The 16,472-nt window shown below is 33.1% G+C and overlaps 1 protein-coding gene across 9 annotated transcripts in view; it reads left to right on the forward strand.

Moving 5' to 3' along the window:
• SOX5 (SRY-box transcription factor 5) overlaps positions 1-16,472 on the forward strand; it is a 1,270,393-nt gene that overhangs the window by 20,929 nt on the left and 1,232,992 nt on the right. The window contains exons 1-2 of one of the 9 annotated variants that reach the window (XM_074194257.1): positions 1,253-7,719; positions 10,727-10,793. The exons of 7 other annotated variants lie outside the window; for them this stretch is intronic. The gene's annotated coding sequence lies outside the window, so the exon portion shown is untranslated. Of the gene's footprint in view, positions 1-1,252; positions 7,720-10,726; positions 10,794-16,472 lie in introns of those variants that run through there. One more of the 9 variants, XM_074194258.1, reaches the window with a different exon arrangement.

A 16,472-nucleotide genomic window follows, 5' to 3' on the forward strand; every position in this document is an offset into this window, starting at 1 on the left:
GAAGATTATACAATTATTGTGATAATGCTGTCATTATACAAAATAGTTTTCAGTCTCTTTGCTGTTATATAGCTAACATTTTCCCCCCACTTTAAAAAACAAAAACCCAAACTTGGTCACTCACTCCTGTTCTTCAGCAGCCTAAAAACTAAATTACTTTTGGTTGTTTCCAAAAATAAAATGAATCCTCAAAGAACAAAGATATGTCATTATAAAAGACTGGAATTTGGGGAGAATTCAAAGGTATTTTGCTTTTAGTTATAATATTTTCTGATTCTGGGTGGCTCTGAAAGCAGATCTACAGAGGTCTAGAGTCAATAGTTCAACAAATATTTACTTAAGCACCTACTAGTTAAAGAGAACTATACCAGGTGCAAAGAGTCAAAAAGAGGTATTTTGTTTGTTTGATTTTTCTTTTGTAATGGCACCATGACTAGAATGAGTGAACAACTTACTAAGGTGACTTTCTGAAAGGAACAACATTGATTTGGGTGGATAAGTTCTAGTTTGTTTAAAAAAACCAATTATATTACTTAATAATATTATTTTGTGTTAGTCTATAAGATAAAACCAAGAAAATTATTACTATACCTTTTGTGATTAATAGCCTAAATTCCTTAAATGATTAGTAGTATTTTTTTGTATTGAGACAAAAGACTAAACTCATACAATATTTATCCTATTTTGGAAAATTCTTCAGATAATGGAACATAGTACCAAGATTTATTCATGTGCAATGGATTCGTTTAATATATATATATATGTATATATATATATATAAATGTGTGTATATATATATATATATGTATATGCACTCAGGGACAATTTATGTATTATCTTTTAGATCATTAAAAGCAGATTTCACAGCTTTTGAACTTTTTTTTTTTTTTTGCCAGGCAATGGGGTTAAGTGGCTTTCCCAAGGCAACACAGCTAGGTAATTATTAAGTGTCTGAGGCCAGATTTTGAACTCAGTTACTCCTGACTCTATCCACTGCGCCACCTAGCCACCCCACTTTTGAAATTTTTAAAAATTATGTCTTTATGCAAAAACTCAACTATTGTTCATTTTCTTGACATTCAAAAAAAATAAGGAAAAAATACTGAACACATGTCCAAATGTAAAATAATTAGACTTTACCTCTGGATTTTCAAACATAACTTCTTTTTAAGAAGGCTAGAGCAATGTAGTATTTGAAACATAGTAAATATATATATATATATATATATATATATATATATATATATGTATGTATGTATATGAAACAAAGGGTAGAAGAAAATCTAGGAGACTTGAAATTAGTAGATCTATCTTTGAGTTTTTCAATTTCAGCCAGCTGTGAGATTATGGACAAATTACTTAATATTTTAGAGCCTCAGCTTTCTCATCTATAAAATGGGAGTACTTAGGTTTTATACTTTCTGCCTCACTGAATTTGAGAATAAAGTACTTTGACAAAATTTAAAATTGTTTTATAAATGAATTATTACTATTTTCTATTTAGTTATTAGAATGAAATTTAAATATGGGTACAATAGAAAATGATTTGTGTTCTTACTAAAAATACTGTCTTTTCCTCAATTTTCTCTTTGAAAACTTTTGTTTGTAGTAGATAGAAAATGAAGAAAGCCATTGAAATATTTTATTTGAAGATAGCATAAATCTGTTGATAAGTGAATGGTATATTAAAATCCTCATCTACATGTATATATCCCTTTATGAAGTTCCTGAATGGCTGTATTACCTTATATAATAAGTAGGTCATTTGGTAACATTCATGGAGATTTGTGTATTTGTAGAGTTCTTTACTTTAGCCAAAATAGACTGCAAGCTGTTATTTTGCATTGTCCCGAACCTACCTCTCTGCATTTGTAAAGGCCATCTTTCAAACCTTGAAGTAATTCTGTCTGTTCACTTATCTTCCTTCAAGGGTAAAGGTTTCCACAAAGGTCCTGAAGCTTTCTTAAGTAAGACTGAATTTGTCTTCCTCTTCTTAAGTCCCTCTTTTTTTCTATTGCCCTTAGCATACTTTACTTTATAACATTTATTTTTGTTTCTTGAAGGTTAAGATTGTGTTATTTTTAATTTATAATTCCAGTTCCTACCATTGGATCTTGAGCATCATTTATGTCTCATAAATGTTTATTGAATTGTGGTGAACCAGAATGGATTTTTTTTGGTGTTTATTTCTATTTTTGAACAGGTACAAATTGTGTTAAATTCATTAAATCTTTCTTCTGATTCTGTTCTCTAGCTTCCTTTCTCATTCCCATTCCCACTTCTCCAAGGTAGAGGTAGGAGGTAGTGGTATATAATCAAGTTTGAGGAGTGATGACAGGAGGAGAACCATGTAAGGACTTTTCATCCCTATTATATCTTCAAGAGAGAAGGCCTGATAGAAAATATTAGAACTTTTTTCCCTTTTAAAAATATTTTTTATTTATTTCATTAAATATTTCCCAATTACATTAAAAAAATAAAATTCATTCAAAAAATTCTGAGTTTCAAATATTTCCCTCCCTCAGAAATCTGACTTTAATATTAGAACTTTTCAAACATTTCAAGCTGTATTAGAAAATTGGGATGAAAATTTTGACATTACTTTCCAATTTGATAAAAGCATCAAAGAAGTATGAAGATTTGGCATTGTTGAGAATCTTACAAAAAATTAATGCTTACAAATCTAAAAAATACTGAAAATAATGGACAGTAGGGAATTTAATTTAAGAAGAAAACAAGTCATAAATTAACTTCCAAAAAGAAAAAAAAACTTCCAAATGGATGAACAAATGAATTTTGCCAAACATTCAAGAAACACAGATTAGCGAAAGAAAGAATCCTATCATATTTCTTCCATGTCACATTTATTAACTGGACATATAAAATAAGGAGAACTAAAGCAGAAAATGACTATAGATTAATATCCCTAATAGTGCTGGCAAAGATTTTTTTTAATTAGCAAAGAGACAAAAGTGGTTTATACTTTAGGATCTGATTGGATTTATATCAGGAAAACAGGATACATTTAATATAAGAAAAACTATAATTTTAATTAATCATATTATTAACAAAGATATGGAAAAAAGTTGTTGCCAAAATATGCTTCTCTCATTTTTGTTAAAGACATTAGAAAATATAGGAATAAATTACACCTGACTTGAAATAAATGACATGTATCTAAGACAAGAACTGTCATTATTTGTAATGAAGATAAATTATGTTACTTTCCAGAAAACTGAGCAGTGAAACTAGTGTCCATTATCACCACTTCCATTTGATATAGTACTAGATAGTCTAGCTATATCAATGAAACAAGGAGGGGAGGGAGGGGAAGAAAATGAAGGAATAAAAAGAAGAAAAGAAGAAATTAAATTATTATTTTTACAGATGATATGATGGTATAAAGTATACCCTAAAGAATCAGGTAAGGATGATTGAAATAATAATTCCCATGAACTTAAAGATATAAAATTAACTCAGAAATTATCAGCATTTTTATGTGTAATATCAGTAAAACAAAGCGAGAAGTGGAAGAAAGAGAAATTTCACACAAACTAATTATATAATTATAAAATATTTGTGAGTCTAGCTACCAAGATAAATGATGTTGATGATGATGATGATGTTGGTCCTTCATTTTTTCCAAAGAAGACCATGACATCAAGGAAATGTTTCCATGACAACTGAGTGAATTGAATTTGAGTGAGGGGGTTTGTGCTAAGTCACCAACTTCACTTTCTCCTCTAGAGCCATCTGGGTCCTATGGACTGATATGAATTGGACAATTGAAAATTACTCTGGATGCAGGGTTAATTGACTTGCCCAAGGTCACACAGCTAGTAACTGGATTTGAGGCTGGATTTGAACTCAGATCCTCCTGACTGCAGAGCCAGTGCTCTATCCACTATGATATTTTTTTAAAATAGAACTAAATATAATTACAAACTACTGATAAGATAGACATACATATTTTGACAAAATGAATTGTCCATTGGTAGATTGAATCATTGAAATAAAATGGACAGTACTACCTAAATAAGTTTACTCAGTTCCATGCCAATCAAACCACCAAAGACTTACTTTATAGAACTAAAAAGGAGGAAACTTTATAGAACTAAAGATGAGGAAATTCATATGGAGGTAAAAAAGCTCAAGAATTTCAAGAGAAAACAAATGAAAAGAATTGGGAATAAAGGAGGCCTAGTAGTGGCAGAACTCAAACTATACTACAAAGCATTCATTCTCAGAATGATTTGTGACTGGTTAAATAGATAGAATAATCAGTGGAATTAGGTATACTACATATAGTATATTAGATATACTACATATAGTAGCCTATTATCTGAAAACATAAAGACCCTAGCTATTGAAACAAGGATACACTCTTTGGTTAAAAAAAAAATTAAAAAAACAACTCTTTGTATATTTAGAAATCCCTATGGAAGAAATTATATTTAGATCAACACCTTACACCTTATACCAAGATACTTCAAATGGATATATGACCTAGATAGAAGATCACATATCAAAGAAAGAAGAGAAACACATGTAAATATTGCTATCAGATCTATGGATAGAACAAAAGATCATGGCCAAAATATTCACATAAGACAAAATGGATCCTTTTGATTATATAAATTTTTAAAAATGTTTGCATAAAAAACCTAGTTGAATAATTTTTAAAAAGTGAAGAGTAAAAAGAAGACAATTGGGGAAAATTATTTGTAGTATGTTTCTATGATTAGCGTCTCCAATATACATAAAAATATATTCATTTAAATTGTAAGAAAAGAGCCATTTACTAGTTGAAGAATCATCCAAAGATATATGAACAAGCTGTTCTTTTTTTTTAGGTTTTTACAAGGCAAATGGGGTTAAGTGGCTTGCCCAAGGCCATGCAGCTAGGTAATTATTAAGTGTCTGAGACTGGATTTGAACCCAGGTACTCCTGACTCCAAGGCAGGTGCTTTATCCACTATGCCACCTAGCCGCCCCTGAACAAGCAGTTCTTAAGGGAAAAAAAAACTAAGGTTACCTAATAGTCATATGAAAAATAATTTAAATCACTGATAGTTAGAATAGAGAAATGATAGTAGTTCAGTGATTCCATCTTACATCTTTCAGAATAGCAAGACAACAAAAAAGGAAAAAATGACAAATGTTGGAGGGACTGTGAGAAGCTAGGCATACTTATACACTGCTATTAGAACAGTAGATGAACCCAACTATTTTGGAAAGGAATTTGGAATTATATACAAAAAATTATTAAATAGCGCATGCCCTTTATAACTGCTGGAGCTATACTCAAAAGAGATCAAAGAAATAGGAAAAAGTCTTAGGTATACAAAATATTTTTAGAAGCTCTTTTTTGTTGTGGAAAAACCTGAAAATTAATTGGATACCAATTTATTGAGGAATGTTTGAGGAAAATATGACATGTGATGGAATACAGTTGTACTAGAAGAAATGAGGAAATAGATGATTTCAGAGACATGAGACAGATACTTTTTATGAATTGATGGAGAATGAAATAAGCAAAACTAGAAGAAAAATTTATGCTAAAATAATTATATTGTAAAAACTAAAGAATTGTGAAGACTTATAAAATGATTAAAATGGAATGAGCAGAATCAAGAGAATGATTTATATAATATGTATAATGTAATGTGCACTTTCAGATGAGGTATTAGTTTTGCTTGATTCTTTTATTTATTTCAAGAAAACCCTCACAAAAAAATGGGGACAATCTGGAAATGTTCATAATGTAAAAACAAAACATCAATAGAACTTGTGAAAAAAGAGTAAATCAATCAATATAATCAGTAAACATTTATTAAATGCCTACTTTGTTCTCAGACACAGTACTAAGCACTGGAAATGACAAGAGATGCTCTAGGAGTATTTTGAGGAAAGCCTTGGCATTAGCATAAACATATAATGACTTCCTAAGTACTTTGAAGGGGACTGTAATCACTGGTATATGTCTTTGGGGTATATCAGTAAATACACTCCTTGCCTTTTAAAAAAATTTCCATGTATTTACCTTTTTAGATTAGTAGTGAATATTCTCTGTGATTCTTGTCCTTATGCCTTTTCTACTACTTAGTTAACTATGTAGATGTTAGCAGTCGTTAACAAAACCTTGTTCTTGTTTTTCACAATTCGGATGCTATTTTCCCTCTGCCAAATGTTTTATCTTTCTATATTCCCATGATTTTGTAACTACAGAATTTATGCAATAAAATTATTCTATATTTGTAGTTAATTATTTTTCTTATTAAATTGAAATTATTCTTGGGGCTTCTTTTTCCCTTTTTGCCTTATTTTTTTAAAGAGAGCACAATTCTGGTGAGGGAGTATAGAAAATCCGAGCATATACTATGTTTTCAGTTTACTATGATATTGTAATTTTTCTTGTTAATCTGTCATCATACTTGCAGCTCTATTGAAGAAAAATGTAACATTATTTTGTGGCATGGAAGGCAGTGATAATTCATTGAGTTTTTTTTCTCCTAATGTCTGTAGAAGATAAGAGAAATATATGCCAGTAATTACAACTGGGAGAAGTAAATTCAAAAAGGTCATTTTACAAAACTACTACTGATACTGTTAACCAAAAGTTATTGATTATGATAGTTTAGCAGCTAAGAAATATTTATATGCTTCTAATGAATAGTTCTAGAATGCTGAATTTTGAGTGGTGTGTTTTGTTAAAAAAAAAGCTCTAAAATGTAACATTACTAAACACAAATAGCTTATTGTTTGAGTATATATATACATGCACAATGCATCACATGCACATGTACATGTAAACATACGTGCACACAACAAGTATATTTATACACACAGACATTTTACATGCATGTGCATATGTATTATATATGTATGCATTTTAAAATTTTTTGATAGACTCAATTCCAAGAAGCACCAACCAACATCTGAGAGGGATAGGGATATCTGGGAATTTGTTACTTGAAGCTATGGAACAAAGTGTTCTGATCGACTGGCAAACAAAGCTGAAGACTTGAACTGGAATCTTCAGGAGCAGAAATGTCTTAAGTGTCTGGAAAATTGGCCTGTTGAGTCACCACGCAGGCACTAAAACAAAACTAATTTTAAGCAGGTCAGAGTTCAGCGATTCCCTCTGGAATTTAAAAGTTTTTTTCCTCTCTCTCTCTCTCTCTCTCTTTTTCAGAAAGTCTCATGTTTAAGTGAAAGGGGTCAAAGTTGATGCACTGTTACAATTTTTTGAATGCTTTCCCTTAAGAACAGCCACCCAAGCTGGGATTAGCATGAGGAACTGCAAGGCTGGCACTTCAGCGTCTGGGTTAAAAATATTTTAAAGCAGTAAATGCAGTCAGTACAGAGAGATCCCTGGGAGCCTTTCTATTCAAAAATGTGTGAGCTCAGGGCAGCAACTGCAATGTAATTTAGGGCAGTGTATGCTTCATAGCTTTGGAGAATATTGCTTCCCGCTAATGTTCCATCGGAGGGTAGGATAGTAGTAATTTTAGAAGGTGGTATTCCTGTTTGTCTTACATCGAAAACTTCAGAATAAATAAAAAGAAACATCAATTGAACGAGAAATGTAACTATGGAAAAGTACCAATGAATCTAATTCTGAATAGAAGAGATACTCAAACAGTATGGGTGTAAGAGTGTTTCCAAGGACCCTGCCAGCTTCTGCAAAGGGAGCTGCATAGAGACTGGATTGATCAGGTAGGTACAGTGCTTCATAAGATACCCTGGGGAAACTTTCCTGTAAACTCCTTGTCAACAGGCAGGTGATGTACTTAGGGCCTAAGGAAATACTGGTGAACATTCAGTTTGAAATATTGTTTTAGTTAATAGAAACATACAAGGGAATTTCATGGATCGGGATGCAAAGACTACTTAAAATTATGATTTATGCAAGTAATTACCCAAAAGGAAATGGACTAGCATGACACAATAGCTGGGATAGTCCAGGGGTGTGCAGGAACAGGACCTGTGGGGAAGAGACACCACACTGAAGTTCAGCACCCTTAAAGTGGTTTTTCTTTTTTCTGAAACAGATTAGATGAAAGACTTTATAGACTACAAAAATGGGACTGGTAGTATGACATAAAAAGGGAATTAATGTCCTCAATATTAAAAAAGGCATATGACATTTTTGAGAAGTAAAGAGTGAGGGAAAGAGGAGATGAGAAAAACAGGGAAAGTTGAGAGGACAGACCAAGACAGAGAGGGAGGGGGAGAGAGAGAGAGAGAGAGAGAGAGAGAGAGAGAGAGAGAGAGAGAGAGAGACAGAGAGAGAGAGAGACAGAGAGAGAGAGAGAGAGAGAGAGAGAGACAGAGAGAGAGACAGAGAGAGAGACAGAGAGACAGACAGAGACAGAGATACACAAAGAGACAGAGACACAGAGAGACAGAGAGACAAATAATGCAGAGAAACAGAGACAGAGATAGAGCAGAGATAGAGACAGAGAGACAGAGACAGAAGATGAAGAAGAAGTAGAGGAGGAGGAGGAGGAGGAGGAGGAGGAGGAGGAGGAGGAGGAGGAGGAGGAGGAGGAAAGAGAGAGATTTTTACCCTGTAGTCCCTTTGCCCTCAATTTCTGGGACTCAGCTAAAAACTCTGGGCAGCTGTGAAATTTGATTAATCTCAATGGTATACTAATTACCCTATAAAATTTAGGCTGTTCTTATTAACTACTATATTTTTCCATGTTATCAAGTACTTTCCCCCCTTCATCTTACACCTATGTAGTCACTTAAAAATGCTTTTAATTTTTGCAATCATCATTTTTTATCTCAGCAAAAATCACATTGGGGATTTAAATTCTGAATTCTGTTTACTTGCCACTAAAGTGGCAAGATCTTCATTGCTACTTGTTTAATACTAAGGAGATGCAACAACTTTTATGAAGGAATACTATTACAGGAAAGCAAGGTTATATAAAATAAAAGATGTTGGTTAACCAATAGCCTGAATCATAAATGAAGTATGGTTTTAGATGAGAAAAGTAATCCATTTCCTTGTGTGCTTTATAGGTTTTGTTTTTTTAATTTAAAAAGAATGTGCACTTGTTTTCCTCAGACTTTTGTAGGATTTAGAATCATGACTTTTTAGCACATTTTTTAAGTCATGATAGAAGAAAAATAATATTTATAATAAATAAAGATGAAATGATTAAATCAGATAGAAGATAAAAAGTTGTTTCTTCTGATTTTCTGTAATTGGTCAGTAAGACTGGTATTGCAGTGAAGGCCTTATGTAGCACTTGGAAAGGTGGTTTTAGAATAAATCATTCTCCCTGACTCTTAGTTGTGACGTAGATCTTCAGTTTTCAAGGATAAAGATTTTAGATTTTTTAAAAGTTTATTTGCAATCTTAAGGTTGTAACAAAAAAGCAATAATTTAAGCTTTTCCAAATGATAATTTGAAAATACTAATTTCAACTTTTTTACTTAGAAACAAGAACTATTTTCTTTTGGGGGGGGTGGGAGCTTTCTCCTATTCAAAATGTTACACATTTACTTAAGGGAGATTATTTATCAAAGTGATGTCTAACACTGTCATTAAAAACAAAAACAAAGATTTTGACCCTCCATTGTGTGAATATTTTTCCTTTATATTTCTAAGCTCTGTCAACTGTTAAGCCTATACTGGTAGACTTCAGCTTACACATGCTGTGCTGATGCTTTTGTTTAACGGGCATTTCTTCCAGCTTTTCCACTTAAACTAGCTATCAGAACCCTACAGGTCAACCAGATAGTTCAGCTCACCTGAAATATCTTTTGAGATAGTGCCTATGATTTTGTAGCAAATATTCACCTCAGTGGGGAGCTGCAAAACTCACCTCTATCTTCCAAGGGTTAACTGTAACCTATAATAATAATTTGGTGATTCAAAATGCTTTTTTATGCATTACCTATTTCCAGAGGCCTAATTTAGGTTTTGTATCAAAATGGATATCACAAACACTACAGCTTCCTACTGAGAAGCAAAATGCTAGAGAGACTTAGCGTTATTCCTTTGGAGGCGTCTGGGAGGGGTGAAGAAACGGGAAAGCAATTGCCAGTCCCTTGAACAGTAGTTGAGGAAAATGGTGGTAGAGAATGGGTTTCGAACGCAGAATAGCTTTTTATGGGATTGTTATATCCAGAATTGACCTTTGTTCTATTACACTGCATATGAGACAAACTTTAGAGTGAGGAAAAAATATCAGAAGTGGTTTCAACAGATGCATTATTTTCCTATGCAATTTTCCCCACCACATATTGAATAAGGTATACAGGAGCCTGGCTTGGACAAGCAAACATCTCAGCCTAGTAATATAGTACCTAGGAAGTTTTTATACTTGAAAACCCAGGTAAATTTGTTAAGTTCTATCAAGACTGAGCTTAAGTAAATTTGTGAAGTACATACTCACTCTTTCTGTCCCTTTCCAACCTCCACCCATCCTCTGAGTGTTCTCATCCTCCCAATACCTAGTGCTTCTAGTTCCACTGATCACAGAGAAGAGATAAATCAAAGGAACTGGTATTTTGTCATAGAAACTCCCTATTGCCTCTAGGAAAAAATACAAACTCTTTGAGTGGACAATTATAGTTCTTTACAACATGTTACCAGACCAGAAGTGTACTAGCAGATGTTTAAAACTGGCTCTTCAAAAAAAATGTATGACAGTTAAATTTAATCTACATTTTCCTCCATCACTTTTTTTTCTTACTGTCTTTCCAGGAAAAAAGTTTAATCTGTGGACTTTGAGAAATAACGATCCTGAGCTTTTCCACCTCCAGGTCTAGTTGTGAGTTTTTCATTTTCAAAAGAACTCTCATCTTTATGGCAGCACCATCAATTTCTTCATTATCAATATTATCATTTAGAGCTAGGAATTCAAATGCACCGATCTCTTATCACTTTCTTAACAATATACAATTAGGGGCAGCTAGGTGGCACAGTGAATAGAGCACCAGCCCTGAAGTCAGGAGTGCCTGAGTTCAAATTTGGCCTCAGACACTTGATAATTGCCTAGCTGTGTGGCCTTGGGCAAGCCACTTTAACCCTATTGCCTTGGAAAAAAAAAGACACAATTACCAGAATAGGAAGTCAAATCCTAATTTTTGGAATTACTCTTACTAAAAATTCAATAATCAGCTCTCTGGAGTCCAGTCGAGCTGGCTCTAGTACATCTCTGTTATTATATAATATTTGACTCATGTATTCTACCTGCAGCCCAGTCAAATTGCTATTTCTCACACTTAATACCGAATATCCTCTCTCTCTCCATGCCTTTGTACAAATGTTTTCCCATACCTGGAATCCACTTAGAAATCCCCAGTTTTCTTCAAGGCTCAAATCAAGTACTATCTCCTACATAAATTCTTCTCTGATTACCATTAACTGCTAATGCCTTCTGCCTAAATAAGCTTGTATTTTTTTCCATCCAAGTCAAGCTTGTATTTTACTTTGAATATATTTTCTTGCATGACTATATTTGTTTTCTTCCAAAAGAATTCAAGCCTTTTGAGGGCAGTTGCTATTGTCTTTTCTCCCCTGGGACCTAGCAATGTGCCTAGAAAAGAGTAAACTCTTGCTAAATGTGTGTTGGTCAATTGAAAATGCAGACTTACATAAAAGTGTTAATGACCCATTCCAGGACTATGTGACTTGTAACATGACAGCTAATGAAAGTTATATTATTTTAATGAAAAGAAAGAAGTTTAAGAATTAAAGATAAGACAGTAGAATAGAAATATGTATGGTGAAAGTTAGTTGAGGGAATTCCCTCAACTCAACTCAAACTAGGTAAGTCACATCACACATAAATCAGACTTTTGTATTGACTATTTTACAAACTGGGGAATAGAATTATGATAATGAAAGTAACCTGCTTGTTAGAAATGGGGCAATGCTTGGGATCTATCATTTTAACTAGCTGAAATCCTATGTGACAACCTCTTGTTTCTGTTGTTCTTTTGATAGGTTCTATAGATACCTGATTAATGTATGAGAAAGCTTTAAGTGGCTGGGCAAATTTTCAAGAGTTTCATCCCAGAACTTCCATTCAAACAGTTTCAGTCCCTTGCTTTTACATGATTTCTGGGAGTACAGGGTTTTTCTTGGCCTGCTGCTTCCCCATGTGGCCAGCCCTCTCCTCTTCTCTGTACTCTGGGGATATACTCTTAGAGAACAGGGCTTTTCTGGGATCAGCCCTGAAGAAGCAGCTGTCCTTTCCCACTCCCACTCCAAGGACAAGCATGCTAAACACAAACTTCTGTCACATCCTTGATTTCTTCATCTCTAGGGCAGTTTATTCAGATGTGAATTTTTAGCTAAATTGAAGTACAAATACATTGATTAAATTCTTTATACATAAGAGATATATGCTTTATAGAATCTCCATCTATGAATGATGTCATGTTTTCTCTAAGAGGAGTAACTTTAAGTATTTTTGGAGGGATCAATTGTTGCCAAAAATTATGGATTTTTAGAATGTCCTATAAGTAAAGTGTTCTTTATTAATTTTTGGTTTGATATCACTTGTTTAGTGCAGGGTAAGCCAATTGACCTAGAATTCTAATTCCTGATAGTAGGCCCCCATTCGTTTTAATAAAATTGCTCTTAAAAATTCAGAATATTTTCTGCTAACTGGTTTAGGGGTCTGGTCATTTGCCTTAAAAAGCATTCAGATCTTCATCTTAATGACAGCTCTCAATACAGAGCCAGAGGAGAGAAATAGAATCATGACTTAAATTAGAGCTCTCTTGTCCCTTGTAATTCACACATTTTCATTCTGAAAAACTTTCATTGTCCTAGTAAGGATAATGTGAATTAAGATGGAGTTTCAGTTTTACTTTCAAAGTTGCTTCTTATTTGGAGGGTTATTTCAGACCCTCTACCTACTCTTTTTTTTGTATAGTTTAATATCCTTTGTTTTTAATGGCATTGTTGTTGTTGTTTTAATGATTGGTGAGTAGAAATGTGCCAGTGACATGCTTTGGGATCTGAGCCTCCTTTGGACCCCATAGGATGTCAATGGACTCATTAGGATTTAGCCAAGTTTTATGCATTATTCATAATATACATTCACAGCATGTACCCTAACGACTGTCTCCTGTGACTGCTTAGTCAGAATCATTTGCATGCTGTATTATAGAACCATAATACAGAATGCATTTAGCCACATTTTGTGTATTATCTTTAATACATATTTCCAGAATACTCTGTTATGGGGTATGTGGTGAATGTGTTTAAACAATAGCATGCACTTGTGCATTATGATTCCATAAAAACAAATGCATAATAAAAGTCTTGATGGAAAGTAATTATTGCATATATTCAATAGAAATTTTTTAAAGAAAAAGCCTTTATATCATTTCCATTTTGTTTTTTATTTGTATATATGTAGGTTTTTTGCTTGTTTGTTTTATGTCTAATGGACTCATATCCTAAAATTTTTAATTTTGATAACAGCCCACCTGCAAGAAATATCTTTCTCCTTTTTTACCTTGTTTCATCCCTAAATGATTATTGAAAATGGAATATTTAGAAGTTGTTATATGATTAAGAAACATGTTTTCTAACTACTAATTGAAGATTAATAGGTTATTTTCAACGATGAAATTACATCCCTAGAGAAATTCACATCTGGATATCCTGTGAATTCTGGAATGAAAAGGCTCTGGGTTCTAATATGGAAGTTGTGCTACTGAATTGCTAGGTGACTCAGCACTTTATCTTTTGGTAGTGCAATCATCTTGTCTATAAATGGAAAATAATAGTCCTAGAATCAGAAATATCTGAGATTTATTATATTTTTGCTTTGGTCTTGTTTTTAAAGGGGACATAGTAGAATCTGAAGAATGCATTTGTAAGTAACAGTTCAAAAAAAATTAGTACTTTTATTAACCAATACATATGGACAACAATTGCTAGTTTATTTCTGTAGCAGAGAATTACTTACAAAGAAATTTACTATTATGGTGACAATATTTAGTAGAAAAAATGTAGTGAACAAATCAATCAAAACTTGAGGGTTTTCTTTGTTCACCACTGAGTACTTGATAAGTTAGTCATCTGATTTCTGATTAAATACTAACATAGTTTTTCTTTTTTACATACTTGTCACTTTGAAAAATCCCATGATTCATTTAATGACTCCAGATATCAGTCTTATTAAATAAATACCTCAACTTATTTCATTATATCAGTCACTAAGAGATCTAAAATCAATAGAAGTTCATGCAAGTTAAAACTGAGGGTTACTGAATTTTAAGATTATATCAACCCTTTCACCTGTAATTTGTAATTTGTTCAATTCTATTTTTCATTTCATTTAATTAATTTAATTTAATTAATTTAACTAATTTTAATTTAAGAAATGCATTAAGTAAATGATATAGGGACAGCACTATATTTATACTAGTTATTTGTGGATATGATAACAAAATGGAAGTCCTTGACCTCAGGGACAAACCCCTCCTATTGGGGTTGGAGGATACATAGTTTGTTTAGTATCTATCCCCTTTTTCCCCACTCCCAGAGACTTAGTTCAATCCTTACCCACCTTTTCCATGATGAGTTAGAAAGTCAGTCATTGTAAGACTATAGAAAGACCAAAAGAGTAAGACCAAAGAGAGAAAAATTCCAAAAGAGTATGATGTTAGTAATACTCTATATCTATGTGTGAATGTGTATTGTGTATGTATAGGTATAAGTATAGATATATATCTTGCCATACTATTCCATCATATTGGAAATGATTCTATTTTCTGTTCTTCCAGTGATTATTCTGTGGCATAATACCCTTATTTTCTACTCCCCCACATCAGATTTCCCTATATGTTCAGACAACCAAAACATCCATTTGTTTTGATTTCTAGTTTCTACCTTTCTTTTGGAGCTCAGTGTACTGGGCCACGTTGATAGCTAGGATAGTTGAGCCTGGATTGTATTGGATGGTCTCAAAATGTTTTCAGACAGGATGAATTTTAAAGAAGTTGTTGAGTGTTGATGGAAGAAGGTTAATCTGGAAATGTTAAGGGAGAGCAATAAATAACACTGATGATGATGATGATGATGATTATCCATCATTCTCAAAGAAAACGAGGACATCAGGAAGGTGGTGCCATGACAAGCACATGAACTGAATTTGAATGAGGTGGGGGTCACCACTCAATTTCTCCTCCAGAGTCATCTGGATCCAATGGCCAGATATAAAACAGGACATCTGGATTCAGAGCAGTCAGGGTCAAGTGACTTGCCCAAGGTCACACAGCTAGTTAGCATCAAATGTCTGAGTCTGAATTCTGAACTCTGGTCCTCCTGATTCCAAGGCTAGTGCTCTATCCACTGCGCCACCTAGCTTCCCCCACTATCAATCTATAGATATGTGTGTGTGTGTGTGTGTATATATATACATATATATGTGTGTGTATGTAGATATATTTGTCTAGCTACTTCTATATATGCATGCATATATAGCAATATACATGTATATAATGAGTTTAAAAAACAAAATTTTGAATCAGTTTACTGTCTCTACAAAAGGAAAAGGTGAGCTTATATAATAATATTTTGATGTTAATATTCTTGATTAATCTAAATATTATAAAGGTAGTTTGTAAAGTGCTCTCTACTTCAACTATCCTTTCTGTGCAGATGATTCCTAGATCAAAATATCCATCTAGTCCTATTCTCTCTCCTGAATTACTATCACCCAACACCAACTTCTTGGACATCTCAAAATGGATATCCTTTAGGTATTTCAAAATCAACATGTCCAAAATGGAATTCATTTTCTACCCCCCCACCACTAAAATCCTTTCTTCTTATGAATTTCTCTATTATTGCTTTGTGTCATCCTTAACTCTTCTCTTTCACATCCACAATATGTCCAATCCTTTGCTAAATCTTGCCATTTCTACTTGTATATGTCTCTTCCTTTTTACTCAGCTAGTCACCACCGTATTTCAAGGCATCATCTCTAACCTCAGGATTTTGAAATAGCTATCTTACTGATCTCCTACTTCAAATATTTCCACATTCCACTCAGCTTATGAAGCATTTTTTTCTAAAACATGGGACTGATGATATTATCTTCCCATTCAATATAGGGAGGATATTGCAAGAATTAAATTTAAATTCTACTGTTTGGCACTTATATCTCTTTATAACCTACACTGGTGTTTCCATCTCCTTGTTTTTGCTGTCCCCCCACACACATATAGAAGATGATTTTGTGATTCAAACAGGTAGAAGATCTTAGCTTCCTTATTATTGGACTATGATTAGATGTGGTTGCTTCTCTTTATTTCTTTAAAAAAATGTTTGACTATAAAGACGTAATTTTTAGTGGTATTTTTCAACATTTCCAAAGCTGTGTCTTTGAAATATAATAAATTGAATGTTGGAGATGGAGGAAAGATTGGAGGTTATTTAGTGGTTTGAACTCTTTGGATTTAGGAAAACCTGGATTCAAGTC

This window comes from Macrotis lagotis, chromosome 7 (genome assembly GCF_037893015.1).
Source record: "Macrotis lagotis isolate mMagLag1 chromosome 7, bilby.v1.9.chrom.fasta, whole genome shotgun sequence".
NCBI lineage: Eukaryota > Metazoa > Chordata > Mammalia > Peramelemorphia > Peramelidae > Macrotis > Macrotis lagotis.